The following is a 19,158-nucleotide window of genomic DNA, read 5'->3' as shown; positions in this document are numbered from 1 at the left end:
GTGATAAGACACTAAAAATAAAATTGAAGCAGCACCTCACCTCAGATGCAGTCAAGCCCACTGTGGTCCTGTGCACAGTGATCCGTGGGCCTGTGGTGAGCACAGGGCTGTGAGAGTCGTACTGCGGTGCAGAGCAGCTGGTCATGGCTTCAGCTGGGGCAGTCGTCACTGGCAGCTGGCACGGCCAATGCCTAGTCCCATTAGCACCACAGCGGCATGCTGGGAACAGCAGAGCAGGCTTCTAAGCGGGTAATTTCTTTTAACAAGCTGCTGATAGGACTGATAGGATTTGCATACAGTACGTGACACAGCAGCATCTTAAAATTAAGATGCAGCGTCTCCGCAGTTTCTTGCATGAAATGCTACTCTGAGATCACAGTGTCTGTTCACGGGGGTAAAACTGCAAATTGCACAGGCTCCAGATACAGCTAGGCAAGACACAAAGTCATTTTTCTTTTATTGCACATCTACCAGCTTGAGTGGCATTTGGGTGCATGACCTGAGAACCTGCTGTATCAGTTCAAAACAGAAAAGGCTTTGTCCATATGATGCCAATTTTAAGTCGGGAGGGTTGAAGTGTGTGTGTAATTAAGCTCAGGCGTGGATATTATGAGGAGTGTCATTTGAAAAGGAGTTTGTGGGCTATATCTCCGTCTTTCCTCAGTGGTCTTCTCTTCATCAGCACTGAGAATGGAAACCCCATCTCTCCCTGTTAGCCTGCTCCACTGGCAATGGCGCGTGTGCTAGTTTTACAGCTGTAGTACCATCGTATTTCATTTTCCAATTCGACACTGTTTCTAAACCCTCCAGTTTCTGTCCATATTTGCTGGAAAAGGTCACAGTGCCAATGTGCTGAGCAGGAAGCCCTAGACGTCTTTCTCCTGAGCCACAGACACGCATTGCTCCTGGGCAATTCAATAGTTTGTGTTGTTCTGCAATAATGAACCTTGGCTGCATTGATCGTCTACAAATTATTTAATTTTAAAAGTTAATTGAACTTAAATTGATCAGTTACATGAATTTAGTATAATTACAGCTGTCCACGTGACTGTTTGGATAGGAAATTGCCCTTGCAAAAACTGGGATTAAGATTGTGGCCATTTGGGACCATTTAGCCTATTTGGGAACATTTGGGTCCTGTGGCATTCTGATTGTACTTCTCCTTGCTGTTTCACATCTGGTCCTCATTACTCTCAAAATGCTGCAAAAGGGAAAGTACAGCCTTCTTCTGAGATCAGTTTCAGGAATTAAAGATTACTATGTTTATGTTTCTTGGAAAATAAATATTTCTTTACAGGCAAGCAACACATATGCAGGAAGGTACCCTAACTGAACTGTATTTCTGGAATGACTTTATAAACAAGTCATTGTTTTTATTACTGCAACTGGTATTTGTCTTCAAAAGGTTTTGCATCTCATTTTTTAAAGCTGTCGGAAATGATGCCTGCAGTGATTTAAGAGGCACTGGCCAGGTGGAAATGAAAGCTACAGTGTCGTGTCCGCTTAAAGGGTACAGCACATACACCTGCTTCCTCTTAGGACATCAGAGCCCTGTTCACTCATTTTGCCCACTGTTGGTCCTTGGACAGCAACCAGTGGAGTCTAACTTGGAGGGAAAGCAGACGATTCCTGAAAAGAAGGAATTGGGTTTTACCACTAGCCATCACCGGTGAAATAATTTAATCCAAGAGAAAGCTCTTGTAACAGTGTTTTTGAGAAAGAAAGCGTGCACAGATCAAATGGAATTACAGTTAATGTGCAACAGAAGAGAATTTGAAGATCTTGTTCACTGCTCTTGATCTCCAAGTGAGTGTCTGCTAAGGAAGTCTTAAAGCACTGTCTCTTAATACCCTGCAGCCTAAGCTCTTACAGCCATGTTCATCTCGGGGGCACTTCTGCAGAATCTCATTCTGTGGCTTCTTCTCCCTGGATCAGTGTGCAGAGCTACTGAGCACTTGTCCATTGGAGCTGCTCCGTATTCTTCCAACCTGAGTGCTTGGGCACAGGATCACAGGTCTGTAGTTATTATTGCCATTGGTTTTCTTTTTGAACAGGTAAAGGCTGTAATTTTACAATGTTCTGGAAATGCCAGTAAATCGTAAAGATCTCCATCTTAATCCTTTTGTTTTGGTTGTTTTCTCGTGTGTTAATGGTGCCTTCCTGGTGCTCCATTTCAGAAGGTTTTCTGTTGAAATGTGCGTGGGGCCTGGCTGCAGTGCACAATGGGAGTTGGAGTTTAGTAGACCAGCAGGCTATGTGCACCAAGGTGCTGCATTGTCAGAAGGTCAGCCTTCAGTGGTGGAGCCTGCAGTGGAACTGCTGGGAAAAATGTCAGCTGCAGTGGACTTTGATTCCTAGTTGTGCTTGCTTCAGTTTTTTTTTCCCAGAGAGGCAGTGACCCAGCACCCTTATTTGTGATTTTGCTCATTATTTTGGTTTTCCAGTTAAATGTGTCGCATGATCAAGATTAACATTATTTTAAAAGATCCCCTGATCAAATTGGCTTTGCAAAATTTCTGTTCACTGTAAGCCAAGGCATTGGTCCCAGAGTCGAAAACCTTAATTACCCTAAGGGAAGTGTTTGAAAAGTTATTCAGTCTTGAAAAGCAGTGGATGTATTTTCATTGCTGTACATTCCTCTGGTTATATATGGGGAAATCACGATATCATATATATATATATCATACTATATCATACATTATCAGTAACAGTATGTCAAAGCATAGTCCAGTATACAGTATTCTAGCAGTTGCTTCAGGCTTTGCTGGTTATTATATTATTTGTATTCTAAGGAATTACCTGTATCTCTTATTATATCTGTATTGATGTCACTTACTGACCTATTTTTCTGAATAACCAGCAGTGTGTCTGACCTTGCTGAAGTACTTGGAACAGCGCTGTGTGTTTCAGCTTTAAAAATAGGCTGCCGCCTGCTCCCAATCAAGTTAAATATATTTTAGCAATGCTAAACCTCATTCATTATCCTCTAGATGCCCATGTACTTAATGTTTGTCACCTTGATAATTATGCTGATATTAAGTATGTTTTACTGAAGTAGTCTGTTCTCCGTGCAGTACATGTCTTTAAAGGGTACTGCTGTATAGGTTAAGTTAAAAACAGTTCAGCATAGTTTTAGTGGTGTGTTAATTATTCGTTATTCTTCTAAATGCAAAGAACGTCAGTGGAATTTTCTTCCTGTTTTGTTTAGTATTTGGAATCGCCTGTTATTTTTGTGACACCCAGCATCGCCAATTGTGTGTTTTTCAATGAACCCTGCTACCGCACCCAGGAGAATGAGGAAGGTTGGCAACCCTGGCAGCCCATTAAAGCTAAGCAGGTGTGAGCCTGGTCAGTACCTGGATGGGAGACCTCCTGGGAAAAACTAAGGTTGCTGCTGGAAGAGGTGTTAGTGAGGCCAGCAGGGGGCGCTCACCCTGTGGTCCACGTGGGTCCTAATGCCCCAGTATAGTGACGGGGGACACTATACTGTAAACAGGTGCCGTCCTTCGGATGAGACGTAAAACCGAGGTCCTGACTCTCTGTGGTCATTAAAAATCCCAGGGTGTTTCTCGAAAAAAGTAAAAAGTTTCTCGAAAAAACCTGGCCAAATTTCCCATTGGCCCTAACCAATCATGGCCTCCTAATAATCCCCATCTATGAATTGATCCCGGCCAGCTAATCTTGCCCTACTCTCATCCAGGGTGACATTGTACGTCACCGCTTGGGGGAATCCTTATCACAGTGGGCTGGTGACATGACCCAGGCTTGAACACATGATCTCACCCTGCACCCGGGGAGAGTGTCTTTACAGTTGAGCACAAGGATTTTTAACAATCTGTGTTTTGTCCAAAGGAAAGTCTGAATGCCATAACCACGCTGTATTGTGTAGAAAGTGTTGTTTTAAGGGTATATTAATCTTTTGTCAATACCAGTAATATTACTATATCCTTGTTTTTTTTGTCATTTATGGATTTGTGAACGTTGCATATCTACAGGTACTGTTAATTCATATGCAGTCATGGTCTTGTATGCTTCCTGTGTCTTTCAAGTTTTCAATTAGGTAAAAGATTATACAAACAATAATTAGAACTAAACATCACCTGTATGACAGTAGGATTATAGGGGATAGTCAGCACAGATTGTGAAAATATAACTTCAATTCCAAGTCTTACGATTTAGATTTCTTTGATAAATCAAAAGCTGTAGTGTTGTATAAACCAGTATGTGATGGATGGTTTCAGGATGGTGTTGACAAAGTTCCTCATAAAAGAACTGAAAAGGGGGTGGGAAAACAGAGTTAAGGGGTTGATAATCAATGTCATTAATGGTATGTTGTGAGGTGAACTATGAAAGGAACTGCATCTGCATTTGGTGATCAGTACTAGGACCAACACTCTTGCTAATCTTTCCCAATTATGGTCTTGATTATGGTATAGTCAGTAAATTAATTTCTCAGATGAAAGGAAAATTTGGGGAGTAGCAAACACTATAGAAGCTGTGAAATCAATTAAAAGACAAATTTAAGATTTGGCAAACATATGTCAGATGCCATTTAATGTAAGCAGGTGAAGACTATTGCATGCGGGTATTAAAACCATACATATAGTAAGATAGGAAACACTTCGCTTGTAAAGAAGTTGCTTATAGACAGTTTGGGGAAGTGATAAAAAGGCAGTTTGTTAGAATATGTAGGTAATAGTTAAGAATGAAGATCAGGGGATGTTAGGTGAAAGTCCTTCAGGTGCATTTGGTCATCATGTTATAAAACATATATTGCTGCTCTGCAATCAGTCCAGAGAAGAGCAAAGACACATTCCTGGCCTCACAGGAGTGTCTTGTACTGACAGGCTAAAAGAACTGGAGCTTTATGATGCTGAACAGAAAAGATCATCAGGGGACTTGATCCAAGCATTCAAAATCTTTTAACAATTGATAAAGTCAGCCTAGTGGACTGCTGCAGAATGAAGAGTGAAACATGAACCAGAAGATACAAGGGAAACTATTCTGAGGTCTATTTCTGACTGAAAACAGTAGGAACGTCTTTTTACAATGAGTCGTGGGCATCTTGAGCAAGCTGATACCTAGGCTTCATTCAGGAAATGGCTGGATGGATCTTTGGATCAATAGGCTACTAACAACCCAATGAGCTAAGTGGGCCAGATGGCCTCCTCTTGGTATTTAACCTTTCTTATATTTGGATAATGATTTTAATGGTACATTTCACATGAGTAAAATTAATGTGCACGTTCAATTTATACGATTTCTTTATTTTATTTAATGTGGACAGACATGTTTATACTGTAGGTATCATTTTCCATGGAAGAGTCTGCACCCCTGAGGACATGAACCAACTGCATTTCACCTCGATTTTTCTCATTAATAAAGTCCTCGCTTTCACCTGAGGGCAACAGCCCAGCAGGCTCTCTGCGTTTTCTGAAATCAGCATCTGCACGATTGAGTTCAAATGGAGACCAAATTAATCCACCTGCAAAAAGACAGAAGATGTTTGCTGGGGTATGCAGAAAAAGGAGAGTACCATGCTACATAGACCAATGAAAATCTTGCTTGAAACACATTACATTTCTGCACAGACACAGCGGCTGTTTAATAGGTCTAAGATCTCTAGGGAAATATCAGTTTAGTGAAAGCTGCAAGGTCAGTATTTTAAAGAACAGTTGGAAACATTCAATGCTAACTGTGGGATGTCTGCTACAGCATGGGGTAATATTAAAGGCAGCAGGGCTTTGCAGCAGTTCAGTAATAAACTAAATTGTAATAAACACAAGAAAGACTCATCTGGGTCGCTCGGCTGAACGAGGATCTCATTCAGTCATATCTGAAAAGAAACCGGTGTGTGAACTTCACTTTTATGACCAGGTCACTGTTTCCTCACTCCCACAAACCTGTATGTAAATGTTGACTCCTAGTTTCATTTGTAAATGTGTAACCTTGTCGTTTCCCTTTCTCTCCAATGGTTTTGCATTTCATTCTCGGTTCTGAAGAAGTCTGGGCAGTTGACTTGGCCGGTGCCTTTGAAGATGTTCAGTACTAGAGCCAGATAACCCATTGTCTCTTCTGTTCACAACAGAAAAGATTCTGTTTCTAATCTATCAAAGTATACCATTCCTTTGAGACCAGAAATGTTACGGGCCTGATTCCCGAGCAACAGTGAGGCAGTGTAAGTTTGTGGGTAGGGTTCTGGCCTTACTAGTGCAAGTTTGTGATTTCAAATCCTGGGTGGGCACTGCTGTTGTAGCCTTAACTGAGTTACTTCACACAGGTTGCTCCCATAAACTGCCCAACTTTATAAACTTTTATAAATGGGTGCAAATAAAGTTTATCTGATAAATGTATAAACCCATATGAAATAATCAAGTTCTTGCATGATAGGCTAAATGGCCTTCTTCTATTTCTTGCTTTTCTGTAATGCACAATATTCTAATTGAGGTATGTAAGATGTAAGACTTATCGGTTATTAATTATAGTAAACTGAGTTTCTTTTTGCTACCCTTATGTGTTATGAATATTGTTAGTGCACATCCATTTCATGGCCCTTAAGTCTTCTGAATTGACACACAGAAACCTCTTTTAAAACATTCCTATATCATCACCGTTTTTGACATTTCTGAAAGGTTTATTCCCCAGTTGGAAAAAATAAACTATGCAGAAAAGTCCGGCTTTAGAGGTGATTTCCATCTAAATTCATTGATCCCTTCTATATTATTAGGAGGTTAAAAGCAAGTCCACTTTAAATTAAAGCTGTTTCCATTGCTATACTGAAATCTAGAAATAAGTTTTTCTATTTTTATTAAATTAATTTTCTATTTATAGTCTTTATCCAATAGTTTATCCAGACTTTATTTTTAGTAGAGTATCGTAGAGGTTGTTTCATTGAATGAAGCACAGTAATTTGTAGTTCTATACTTTTACCATTGTAGCAGTTTAATTTAGCTAAAATAGAAATGAGGACAGTATGATTCTTCATATTTAAATGTCGATTATATGGTAGAGGTTTGCTTCTTAAACCTTGCAGATGTTTTTGTAAATACTCCAGCTTGCTGTAGATGCATTTCTTGCTGACGAGGACAGTTTTCAGAACTTGACAGCTCAGTTTCAGAGTCAAGGTCCATGAAAGGTTTTGCTAACACATAAATGAGAGATATACCTCTGCATCACTTATGCTTTGAGAACTTGTCCTACCTAAAAGACAAACTCTCACAGAGGACTGTGGATCGTGTATCCAGGCGTAAAAGTCCAGAGATCCAGAGAGCAGAGTGTCTGATCTTGCATATTCTATTTGATACATTTCTTGGGAATTTTGCATGAATTTCAGGTGGAACATTTCTGTGTTCAGCAAAAAATTACAGAATAGTAGATATGTCTCAAAATATGTACATAATATGTTGTCTTCTGTACAAACCCAATCTGTTGTTTGATTCTTTCTCCTGTAGCTGGAGAAGCTGGCTTTTAAAAATTCCTTGAGAATTCTTCATCTCCAGAACGGAACTGGGCTGTGTCTGAGCAAAAAACTAATGAGCACAATGAGTTGTTAGCTTCAGTTTTCTCTAGACTGAAAAAACATAAGGTAGGAACTCATCGTGCTCATTAGTTTCCGCATTATGTGCGCACATTACCTTGTTAAATTCTGTCCTGTGGTTTCAGTTAAATTCATTTAAAAACAGGTGTGCAGTTTAATTCTGAACTCGGTTATCTGTGAAACATTGTCCCTACAGGTCCAGTGCATTTTGGTATCTGTGACTAAGACCAAATCCTCTGCTCTGAGGTACCTTTGAAAATTATTGTTACCTCTAGGTTTATTTCTATTTAAACATTTTAGATTTTTTTAAATGATTTGTCTTTCAACATAATTTGTTGTTGTAGCTCTATCTGTGAGTTTTGTTCCCGGTTTGGCCATGACACTGAAAATATAGCTGGGAATCATTCTTAATGTTGTGAAAAACAGTATGGAATTTAAGAATGTTTGCTAATGAGTGTGTAGCTCCATGCTGCTGTTCTAATGTGAGACACACTGCTCCTTGGTCCATTTATCCCAGAAAACTGCTCAGTTGAGCTCACTTACCATTCTTATCAAGGTCTATTGATTTATGATTTTTTATATATTCCCTTTAAAATTTGCATCTTTTTACTGTACTTTACGGTATGTGTAGAACAAAAACAATAATAAGGATCCCAAATTACATAATAAGCATATAAGAGACACACGCGGGTAAAGATGCAGGAGAAGACACAATGTCATTACAAAACAGAACAGACACGGGCACCAAATTAATTAAAATAATTAAAAATTTAAAGAATTAAATTCAACTTCAAGCCCAGTGCCATCCATACATAATGCAGGGTTACTGCATTGGCTTTACTCAGGTGATGGGAGAAGCTAGGCAGCACGACCTCAGTCTTGTGGCAGAAGGAAAGTTTGAGTCATCCTGGTTTTTATATCAGAGATTCGGATATAAATTCAAGAGTGCAGAAACAGCTATTTCAGTGTCGGTTTTAGTGGACATAGATTTGAGTGTCACCTGCATAGAACTGATCATTCAGACCATGTGATTTTAATATCTGACCGAGTAGGAATGTGTAAATGCTGAATCGAGTCTTGGGGAACACTTAACGAAATCAACTTCAGAACTAAGACCCCCAACAGAAACAAAGGGGAGGGGAGAGTACGATAAGAGTTGAACCATTCAAGAGCAATGACAGAAACTCCATATACAGTCTCAAGACGGGAGAGTCAAATCTCATGATTTACAGTATCAAAAGCAGCAGTTTGGTTTTCTACTCTTCTGATCCTGTGTCCGTTTCCATGAATAGATCATTAGGCACTTTCACACTGGCAGTTCCATGTGCTGTGTAATTGTCTGAAACTGGGTTGCAATGAGATAATTGTTAAATTGTAGTAAAACAGCATGGTCTAACACATCCACAAAAAAGGCAGGTTAGATATAGGACAAACCCTGCTAAGGCTGTCCAGAGCCTTGTTTGTTTTTTTAGGCACAGGTGTAACAGAAGCCATTTTAAAGGCTGTTGGTATCACACAAGTGCTCAAGGACTCACTTATTAGGTCGAGGATGGGAGGGCAGAGGGCTGGAAAACAGGAAAATAAGCTTTAAACACTGCAGGACAATTGTGTGACTGTAAATTGTTGTTGGTCTTCAGAAACCAGAAGAAAAAACGTTGGCCTGTTTTGGCAAATTCTGGAAAACTGGATTGAAGACGGAAGGAATGGGGTCTGGAAGACAGGTGGTGGGCTTCATACACAGTACCGGTTTATTGAGCTGCGTGCTGTCCAGGTGAAAGAAACACGAAATAAGAGAACCTGCAAAAATAGGCATGTCGGGAGGGGGTGTGGTAGTTGGAATGAGACAGATTTATTGAGATGTAGAAATCTTGCTGGATTGTAGCCAGGATGACCCCTGGATCACAGGTTAGTGTTATTGTTGAGGGAAGTGAAAGTCTGTAAATTGTAGTTGATAAATGTTGTCTGTTACGTAGATCCTTCTTTTATCTACAAAAACGCCGGGTAATGTTGGTGTATTGAATAGGACCTCAAGCAGACATTGTGTGGACCTGTGTCTTCTGGTTCTTGTTTCACTGCTCCTTCTGAAAGCTCCGTTGAGCTCCTTCAAGGATGCTGGATTTTGAATACTTGAATCAGGTTCATGTGCTCTCTTCTTTGTTACAGACTGCAAAGGTTTTGCTCTTTTGGCCTGTCAGTGCTGAATAAACCTTTAAGTCCAGGAGTATACCTGGTTGCTGTTCTCTGGACTGATCACAGTATTTTTTGTTTTGTTTTGCATTGCAGTGACTAAAATTGTACATAATATTCTAAATTAGTTCTTCCGAGTGAATTGTACAATATTAACATAACCTCCCATGATTTACAAGGGACTCGGATTTCCTTCTTTTCTGTTTTCCACAGTCTAGACAAAGAAAATATGCGAATAGGATGGCATTTAGTCTGCCTTCCATGCCCATCAAGGCTCTATGGAAATGTAATTTTCTCCAGCACTGGGCTGTAATCTGTATCCCGAAAGTCATAATGAGATGCTGATTCCACAAAGTAGGTCAAGGTGGGGGCATATGAAGTTTGAAATATTCTTAAGAGTTTTTTCTTTTCTTTCCAAAGGGCTGCCTTGATACTGTTTCTAGCAGCGCTTCCTAACTATGCAAAAGTTCAGTTTAGGAATTTCATTTTAAGGCCAGTTTCCCATCAAGCTCCCCTTTCATCGTGTCTGACTTTGGCTTCTTTACACCTGACTGTCACCAGAGTGTGCGTCTGAGGTTGTATGTTGAGTAGTAAAACCATGTGCTGAGTGCTTCTTTTGTACAAGACCTGGTACATGTCAGAGATACATCAAACCCTTCGTTAGGATCTTGTTACTGCTTCTCAGCAAGGAGTCTGACACCCAGAGGAGAATGTATTTAGTTTCCTTAATGGTACATGGTAAAATCTTCTGTTTCCACACTCATTACATTTTCTGATCACATCTTCTCCGCCATCTATACATGTACTTACCTTCTGAATATAAACATTCTTAATACTAGTGGTGCAGGTCAGTCTGGGAATGTAAAGGAGGATAGGAATAAGGAAAGTCTTGTATGTCTCTGTTCCTGCTTTGATTTTCTTCATTTCTACACAGACACTGGATAGTTAATTAGGAAAGATATTATAAAAACTAAAGCCACAGTCATAGAAAAGTCAAAATTAAATTATAACAGATAAACAACCATAAATGTTAAGGATTTTAAAATGCAAATGTTGAAAAGTAGAACATATCTTTGGAAATAAAAGTGCCTATCTCTTTTCAAAAACAAATAAAGACTGAAATAAGACTGAAAGTGGTTACAAGCCTGGACAATATTTCAAATATTATATTTATCATAATCGTCACCTATTGTGTAACGATGAAAAGCCTTGTTAAAAAAAATCAAGATTATCATGCCATCAAGCTACCTGGTTCATTTGCAAAAAGTGGGGTAGATCCAGACTACAGATTTCCACTTGATAAGCTGCCCTCGGTTGGTCAGCGTATGGTCCAGCACTCAATCTTTGTTGCTCAGTAGCCCAAGGCAGACAGTGTCTGGCGTCTTTTGTTGACTATAGTTGCCCTGCGGGATCTTGAGTAACCCACAAACTCATTTGATTTAATACAGGAGTAATCACACTTTTCCAGAAATACTTTTTTGGCTTCGCTTTCATTAAATACCTTCTTTCTGTTAAAAGAACACTCAATAGTCATTTATGTTTTAGCTCCTTAAGCTTTTGGCTATGCTATTTTCATGAGTCACAGAACTTTATATCAGCTGTACAGTTTTATGTATGAACCCTTGGCAAACGTATAATATACATAACAGAACTGAAAAAAGAAATAAACAGAAAATTGACAATAAACCCAAGTTAAAAACAAAATTATATGTTGTGAACTTTTGTGAAAAGAAGCCGTAAAATAAGTTTTAAATAAAGTTTGAAGTCACAGAATATTACATTTATGGAGAATTTTAAAATATAGAACTGTTGACTTTTTTTTCTATATCTGGGTAGAATGCAGGACGTAATTGCACAACCAAATGATCACTGATTACGAACCAGGCATTATCATATTACAGTTGGGTGCAAAAATGTTGTTTTTTTTTAATCATTGAAACATTATAATCGTAATTCCAGCTGGCTTCCAAGCCGTTGTCTTTCTTGTCTGAAACTCTTTCTTGTCAAAGAGTTAAAGCAAAGCCATGTTTAGTTCTTTAAGAGAATATTAATGATCAGACATGGAAAGGGTGCAACCTTAGACCCGTGACTATTACAAAAAACAAGAGTTGTTTATGTGTTGTGTGGTACAGGAGCAACTGCTTCTATAAGTTTCTTCAGAACATTAAGGTAACTGAGATCACACAGTCTCAAGGTTATCTAGTCATTCTGTCCTGTGAAACTACAGCCTTTCTTGAATTCTCGAGTTGAATTTTGTCTTGCTGTGATCGGATTTAGTTTTCATTTCTGGTGATCGTTCGGTCAGCTGGCTGCCTCTGTAACACACTGTGCTATTATAGACAGACGAACTTTATCAGAAATAGATTCCTGCTGCAGTCTGTCTGCCTGGCTTCTGCCGGAATGAGGCTGGATCTGTGGCGTACCACAGTGAGCTACAATGCTTTATCCATCGAACTTTAGGAACAGTCACAAGCTCTGAGTTTAGTCTGCCAGACATGACTCACTGTTGCTCATTTTTAATTGTTACTAGCATAAAGTCAGCCTTACAGGAAGAAGTGACTAGAATAGGCCAACTTGCTATCAGAAAAGCAGTTTTAAACTTTGTATTTGCTATCCCGTTATAATTAACGATGTAAGGTTACAACGGAGCCCTTCATGTTCCATCTGGTATGGACCCAAATCGTGCCTGAGAGCCCTGGGTGGTTGTTGAAATGAGATGTGGGAGAGGCCACCTGGAATTTGAAAAAAAGAAAAATGTGACACTGACAATGTATCTTTGTACAAGCATTTCATAAAATCTTTGTAATTCAACCACAAACACTTTCAGCTTTCAATTTAAAAAAGTGACTCTTGTAAGGCTACCAAGTGTCTCAGTAAGTAAAGATGCCCATTCCTAGTTTAAGATAAGCCTTACTCTTATGAACCAACTGTGACTGGGATTGTGCAGGTGGTAGCACACTGGCTGAGAACCTGCAGGTTGAAGTTAGGATTAGCAGACCAAGGGCTCTAGCTAGGCCCCTGTAGGTTTGGAAAGGCACAGGTGAGATATACTCTATAGCACTCTTTCAGCTGATGCTACAGTACCTATCCTGTCAGTGGAGTTCACAGTGCGTCTAATGACGAATGGCTCTGCGCCTGGTTGTATAGTAGGAGCTTGAATTCTTCTCATCTTGAGGAGTCACAAAATTCTGCAGTTAGACATATTACAGAAGAGACAGACATTTTGCTGGTAGAAGCATTTAAAATAAATCTGCAGAGCCTGAAGATATTCCACCAGATGTGCTTGTAGTACAAGAGAGATTTCCAGCAGTCAACAAGACAGAAATAATACCCATTGATTGGAAAATGATCATTGTAACTCTCATCCATAATACTGCAGCAAAACAAAACCAAGAATGTATTGTGCAATAGGTCTTACTTCTATTACGTAGAAGGTTATGGAAATGATCATTAGAAAATCACTGTCACTATCATGTTTAGGGTCTGTAGTTTTGGATTTATCAAAAGTAGTTCTTAGCCAACATGAAAAAGCACCAACAGTAATGGATGTAAAACACAGTCAATTTAGGGGTTCAGAAATCTTAAGATAAAGATGGCAGGCAGTGGGCGTTAAAGCAGATGCACATCTTTGGATTGAGAGCTGGTTAGCAAATCGAAAACTGAGAATACAGGTAAGATGTGAATATTTAAATTGGGGTGAGGTGATTAGTGGAAAACTGCAGGTATCCATGACAGGACCACTGCTGTTCCTGATTTAAATCAAGTAATCTAGATTCTAGTTTGCTTCCATAAGCCAGACAAATTCACAGATGATACAAAAAAGGAGGATTAACTCAGTAAAGGAAATTGAAAAAGACTGGGATCTGGGAGACAGCATGTAGAAAGATGCAGAACGTTCCATGGAGGTCATAAAAAGTTAAACCAGAAATACAAAATGGACAGTACAGCACTGGAAGTGGTAATTGAGAAAAAGATGTAGTCATGATGTGTACATGCTCTATATAAACAATGCAGGGAAACAATACAGAAGGCAAGTGGTTGTAGGATATAAAACTAAACGTGTAGAATTCAAATCAAGGATTAACACATAAGATCATTTAAAATAGTGTTCAAAAGTCTGGTCACCATGTTACAAAAAAGATATTGCTGCTCTCAGCCCAGAGAAGACCAGATACATTCCCAGGCTTTAAGGAGTGTCCTACTCTGACAGGAAAACTTTGTTTTAGTCTCGAAGACTACGAGGAGATGCGAAATGCTCAGTCAGTGACAAAGTCAGCCCGTTGGACTTCTTCAGAATAGACAATGAAACTTCAACCAGAAGACAGGTGAAAACTGCAGCAAAGTGCACATCGTTGCCCAAGTGTTCTGAGAATCTGCAAGTCTGAACAATCCCCCCATCTGCGTCTAAGCCTTTCTTTCAACAGCTGGATGAGTTGCTCGGTTTAATTAGCTGTTGGCAACCTAAAAAGCTAGACGGGCCAAATGGCCTCTCATCTGTAGCCTTTATGCACTTTTGTTCTCTCCCAAGTGGACACAGGAGTATGTGCCAGAGAACCACATCTTCCTACAATTCCAGTTTGCTAGTTTGGTGGCTGTGCAATAAAGTGTCCGCTCCAATATCGAATTGAATAAAATGCAAGTCTTTTTGTTTTTTCATTATCAAGCCTAACAAAAGCTGCACAGTGGTGTGTTTCTATTCTATGGCCTTTTCCAAGGCCAAGCAATTGTGAAATCGGGTGGGTCAAAGTAGAGAAATTCCAAAACGTTTCTGGAAGACAAAGATCAAATATGTCACTAAAAAAATAAAAACTCTGACCACTTGCGCACATGTTTATTTTGAGTGACTGTCGAGATTTAGTCAAAGTTAGAGAACACGTGGGGACAGCCCGGATCTGGGGTGCTATCTGTGTGGAGTTTGTATGTTCTTTCCGTGTTCACGTGTCCAAGGACATTCTGGTAGGATAATTGGCTCCTGGGAAAACTGGCGCTGGTGCGAATCAGAGTATGTCTGTATCTGTTTGTGAGATTATTGAACTTGAGAGTCATGTTTTAGGCTGAGCATTTGAGATAAAAACACTACTTAAAGACCTGGTATTCAAGCCATTACATTGAGATTTTTCCTTGCTTAAGCAAACGCTCATTATAACTTTGGCCATTTATCTTGAGCAAAAATTTGGGCAACTGTCAAAGTGTTTTACATTAGCTGTGTAATGGATGCTCAATTTCCTGTGTATTTTTCAGCAACTCTTAGTGTAATGCTTTCTGGTTATAGACTGTACCAGCACTACTGAATTAAACCTCTCTGTGTGTAATGAATGTTAGTGTCTGTATTGACCTTCAGGGTTGTAAGATTTGCTTTTCTCAGCAATTAAGACTCAGAAAATGATTCTGTTTCTCCTTTTTCTGTCTGACATACTGGTTCCCCCACAATTAGATTTAATTCTTTGTCAGTTGTCTTGTCTGAAGGAAGCTACAAAGTGATAACGGAGAAACACACTTCATGGGCTTAATGAAAGTGTAATGAAGGATGTTTGTTGCTCCAAATGGATGTTACTTGCTGACATCAGATTGCACCCCGTATAATGATATAGTTTGAGAATCAAGTCCAGAACTTTACTGTCCTTATTCTTGCCAAAGGTTTCATAACTATTGACAATTACAGATGTCTGTGATACAGAAGATTACACGCTGTCAAAGCACATATTTGTGAGGACTAATTTGTTTTTCATGGATCTTGGCAGCTGGTATAAAGAACCTTAATTTATTTTTTCAAAAGCGAAAATTAAAATTACATTTCATTTTGTACCATTAGTGCAATCACCTAAGAGATGCAATTTATTGTTTTAACTAATCCTTCTCAAATCTCCTTGTTTTTTTCTAGTTTCTCCCTATGCCCTGTGGACAACAGTACGTGATCTAGGATTAGTGTTTTTGCATCAGGACTTGGAGCTTTGACAGTTTGTTGTGTGAATGTCTATTGTCTACTGACAGATCACTGTCATTTCTAAACCCAATTAGATTTTCTAATGGGAAAAACTGAAGCTAAGGTATGGTTGACTTAAAGCCAGTTTAGAATTTAACAGATTAATTGTTGTAGAAAAAGAATAAATCCTTTAATTGTTTGGCTTTGAGAAGAATTAAGTAGGTTGAACACTTATGAAGAAACAAATACTATGGTACACAGGCATTTGAAGCTGTTTGATATACAGACCATGACAAACCTATTGAAGTGGTCAAATATTGTTTGTAGTTTTTCTTTTAGGCTTGTAAGTTTTATTTTTCCAGAGAGAAAGTAGGGATGAAGTAAAAAAGCTTTGTGGTTGTGATTGTGCGGAGACAATCCATGATTTATTGTATTAAAGAGACCAAAATTATTTTTTTAAATATATGTTTTAAAAAATAAAATAAAATAAAACAATGAAGTCAAAGTTCACCTAAAGTTGTGTGGGTTCGCATTATTTCTTTTGTAGACCCATTCAGCCTTTGGGAGGCTTAATTCCAGGTTAATGATGATTATCCTGAAAGAGCCAGGAGCTGCAGTCTCTTGGTTTGAAAGGGTTCTGGACATTACGAATGTCAGACTGCACTGGAAGTCCAAACCAGAAGGTATCCGTCAGGGGCTGACTGAGCTGACAGGTGCCCTCCCTCAGAGAGCTGTGTCAGCTAGAAGATGCAGTTCAGACAGAATGTCGCTTGATCTCCACATTCAAGGAGAGAGGAAAGTGTGTCAGACAGGAGTGACATGCTTGTCTTTAAAACAAAAATTGGGCTCATATTCTTAGTCAAATGTAAATATTTCTATGGTTAAAGTGCATAGAGATTTGTAACGATAGTGAAGCCAACCTGTGCTTTAATCCCTAAATATATGCCTAAATGTACATTCCAGGGGTCTTTGATTAACAATGGAATGGTACTGTATGTGTTAAGAATCCTCGTTTCTTAACTGTGGCTTTAAACAGTGTTTCAGTTTAGCAGGATTTTTACCCAGTTTTCCTTTTCTGGTGGAGCTGAGTCACTAGGGATGGTGAAGAATGTCCCTCCTTCTTTTCTATTGTTTACCCTGAGCCAGACCGTCCTGTAAGATCACTTATAAAGGTTCAGATTCTAGCCAGTGTTCCTGGTGAGTGGCAGATCTGTTGCTAGGGACAGTTCGTCCCTCCTCTGTCCCTGGCAAACAACAATTTCACATGACTTCTCAGTAATGATTACACAGCCTGATCCCCTAACTGTGTGGGATCTGAATCTGCGTAAACAGCGTGGTTCACAGAGAAGTTTCTGGCAAGCCTGTAAGGAATTATGGACTACCTTGTTGTTGCCTTGGTCACCTGGTTGACAGGAAGTGCTCCTCTGTCCTGACATACTTTTCAAGTGGATGTTAAGTAACCTTATGGAAAACTGAACACAGTCGTTCCTGTCTGGTGAGAAAGAGCTTCAGACACGTGAGAGTTAATGCTGTTAGTGAAGGAACAAGTAAAGGTTTACTCTGTGCTGAAAAGAGAAGAAAAGAAATGCAACGTTTAGGCTGTGGAGCCTTCTTTGGGTGGCACCTGAAGAAGACCCCACAGCCGAAACGTTGTGTTTCTTTTCTTCTCTTTCCAGCATGGAATAAAACTTTACTTGTTCCTTTGCAGCCTACGCATGGTGACACAGCTCTCTACTTGAACTTCTGTTAGTAAAGTACATCCTCGAGAATAGTGAAGGATTTCCTGCTCTCTCTGTCTGTGGTGGACTGGGTGTTTTCTAAAACCAGTAGCAGTGGGGACACTAACCATCAGCGTCCCCTGATATGGTTCTCTGTTCTGAGAAACAGCTGTTTTGTTTTGTCATGTGAAAGGTGTTGCTTTCCTTACTCTGAAACTTGCGTTTGTTACACTGAAGTAGGGAAAAAAATATGCATATTCTAATGAGGTACTCACCTTGACTTTTTCAAGCTTTCTTGAAATGATTGCCAGCGAAGAATTGGAAGAAATGTTAAGTAAGAGGTTAAAGAAAATTGACTCCTAAACTATTATGAGTAGGCCACAAGGATTAAATTCTTTGTCTGAATTTTCTTTGATTAACTGAAATGCTGTCTCTATTTTTGCTTCCGGAGAGGAAAATTCTGCATTCGAATACTCTGAGAAAATGGGCTGCGTTTTGTAGTTCAGCATTTACACTGAGCCTCAAAGATAAGACAAGGGCCGCTTTGCTCTTACAAATACAAAAAGAACAGGGAAGACCCAGGTGGAGGATTGGAGAGATATTCATTCCGACAACATCAGTAGCCGTCGCAGCCTGGAGAACAAATTTAGACAGTCAACATGAAAACCTGACAAGAGGGTGAAGTGGGTCATTCTGTCTGATTTGGATTTGATTTGCATTGGATTCAGAAAAGGCGAGACTGAACCGTACAGGCAGGAAAGGAAAGCGGTTGTTTTTTACACCCTTTGTTTCTTACAGCGATACAAGAACATAAATTCTGTTGAAATTCTAGGTCTCCATTTCACAACCTTCCTTCGCTGCTTCAGAACCTTCTCCCCTTGTGATTGAATAGATGATCATAAGAAGACATATTGACATAAAATAAAAGACATAAAAGGCGTTTTGCACCTGTAAATAGTCGATGAGTGACATGCATCACCATTGTTTTTAAATGTTACTGCCTTGTCAAGGGCACAGGATAATGCCAGATATTTTGAGTGTTGTAAAACACATTCTCTGTAGAGTGAAATAAAAAGATGATTAAACTATATAGAAATGCAGTCCTCAAGACTGCTACCATAATCTCCTTGTAACAATTTATTTTATTTAACTTAATTAAAAAGTCCAAACAGGGTAAGCATTACAGTTTTTACATACATTCCTGAATAATGTAATTCAGTAGCCTTTTGAATTTGCCGATTTGTTATTTTGTTATCTTTGTGGTATTTTAAAAGTATCTTGGGTGTTTTCAGTATCCGTGTTGACTGCACTTTGGGATTGTTTTGAGTTTCAAACTGCCGCTGTCATGCCAATACATGTAAATAAAAGAAAATCTAAAATTCTAAATGATGATCAGCCCAAGCTAGAATTGCCTGTTGCAGTGCAATGCAATTTTTAAATCACTGTGAATAAACTTTACAGACCCCTTTCACACTGGCTTTAGATAATTACTCCGTGCTGAAATCACACTTTTTAAAGTTGTTGGTCTCCTTTTCATGGCTGATTAAGATGCCCTGTGTTTTATATGAATCATATGTCAATGTTGCGACAGGTCAGGCTAATTTGGAGTGCAAAACTGGACAAACACAAGTCAGGGGGATACATCCTCCTTCCTACTACCCCCCATCAGGTTCTGCCCTATCTGTCTGCAGCACTCAAGAGTTGTGCCACTCTGTTGCTTGAAGGGGATTTGTCCCACAGGCTTTTGAAAACATGTCCTGATACATGAAATAGAGATGCGCTGCAGTTTGTTT

General features: G+C 39.3%; 1 protein-coding gene across 6 annotated transcripts in view; it reads left to right on the top strand.

Moving 5' to 3' along the window:
* Window positions 1-19,158, top strand: part of LOC102686685 (ankyrin repeat and IBR domain-containing protein 1) — a 70,036-nt gene that overhangs the window by 19,622 nt on the left and 31,256 nt on the right. The gene's annotated exons all lie outside the window — the stretch shown is intronic.

The sequence above is a fragment of the Lepisosteus oculatus genome, chromosome 10 (genome assembly GCF_040954835.1).
Source record: "Lepisosteus oculatus isolate fLepOcu1 chromosome 10, fLepOcu1.hap2, whole genome shotgun sequence".
Taxonomy (NCBI): Eukaryota; Metazoa; Chordata; class Actinopteri; order Semionotiformes; family Lepisosteidae; genus Lepisosteus; species Lepisosteus oculatus.
Note: the sequence above shows the minus strand (reverse complement) of the source record. Positions and strands in the feature narration are given on the sequence as shown.